At 48.7% G+C, this 1209-nt stretch overlaps 1 long non-coding RNA gene across 1 annotated transcript; it reads left to right on the top strand.

Moving 5' to 3' along the window:
• The first annotated feature begins 220 nt into the window (after positions 1-220).
• Positions 221-1166, top strand: LOC121938746. Its single transcript, XR_006105357.1, has 3 exons — positions 221-345; positions 745-824; positions 1083-1166. It is a non-coding gene; the product is annotated as an uncharacterized LOC121938746 (long non-coding RNA).
• The last annotated feature ends 43 nt before the right edge of the window (positions 1167-1209 follow it).

Here is a 1209-nt window from a genome sequence, read left to right as displayed (position 1 = left end):
CCCTAACTTTAAGCTTTATCAAAGAGGAAGTCTGAGCCGGCCCTAACAACTACTCTTAAATGTGGACTAAATCTAGAAGATGGTTGAGCGGAATACTTCGGGACTCTCCTCTCTTCTGATTGGCTCACAGAGCTGCAGGTCCTCAGAGGGGGGTGTGTACAAGTGGACCGTCTTGTCTATGACCTGTGACCTGGGACCTGTGGTGTGTCTCTGCAGGTGGTTGTTGCTGAGTCTTTTGACGTGGTGGTCAATGATCCAGAGAAAGACGTCCTGATCCAGTTTTACTCTCCGTCCTGTTCACACTGCAAGAAACTGGAGCCGGTCTACAGAGAGCTGGCTGAAAGGGTACACATCTTCACCATCATTATCGTCTTCATCAGCAGCTAGTGGACACACTGTCCCTGTAGGATGTATGTCCCATCAACCCCTCTGTTTCCTGTCCAGCAATGTCTGGGCGTGTCTCCCGCGGTGCTGTCCTCTGCTGTCGGTGGAACAGTCCGAGGCTGGAGTGAAGCGTCCTGTGTTCATTGGACACTTTACATGTCCACATGTCAACACGTCCATCCGTCTTTCATCTCATCAGTCTGTTTTTATTCATTCAGCTAAATGTCCAACACGTCCACAGAGCTGTCCTCAACAGACTTTTACATTTACTCTCATTTTCATTGTCTTAATATTTTTTAAATCTAATGAAAGTCTGTCTGTTTGTCTCTCTGTCCGTCTGTCTCCGTGTCTCACTGTTAGATGTACTCTGATCCAAAAATGGTCATTGCCAAGATGAACGCTGCTGATAACGACGTCCCGCTGGGATACGACGTCCAGGGGTGAGACAGCAGCTCCCATCAGAGGGACATCAACTTTAAACTGGTGCTGATGACGTGTGTCCTCACGCCTCTGTCTCTCTGTCCCTGTCTCTCTCTCTCTGTCTCTCTGTCTCTGTCTCTGTCTCTGTGTCTGTGTCTCTGTCTCTGTCTCTCTGTCCCTGTCCCGGTCTCTGTCTCTGTCTCTGTCTCTCTGTCTCTGTCTCTGTCTTTCTGTCTCTGTCTTTCTGTCTCTGTGTCTCTGTGTCTGTCTCTCTGCAGGTATCCCACCATATATTTTGCTCCAGTGGGCAGAAAAGACGAACCAATAAGATACGAGGTAAACACACACACACACACACACACACACACCGACAGACACACAGACAGACAAACACACACACACACA

This window comes from Plectropomus leopardus, unplaced genomic scaffold (genome assembly GCF_008729295.1).
Source record: "Plectropomus leopardus isolate mb unplaced genomic scaffold, YSFRI_Pleo_2.0 unplaced_scaffold3175, whole genome shotgun sequence".
NCBI lineage: Eukaryota > Metazoa > Chordata > Actinopteri > Perciformes > Serranidae > Plectropomus > Plectropomus leopardus.
This window is presented reverse-complemented; position numbering and strand designations above follow the sequence as displayed.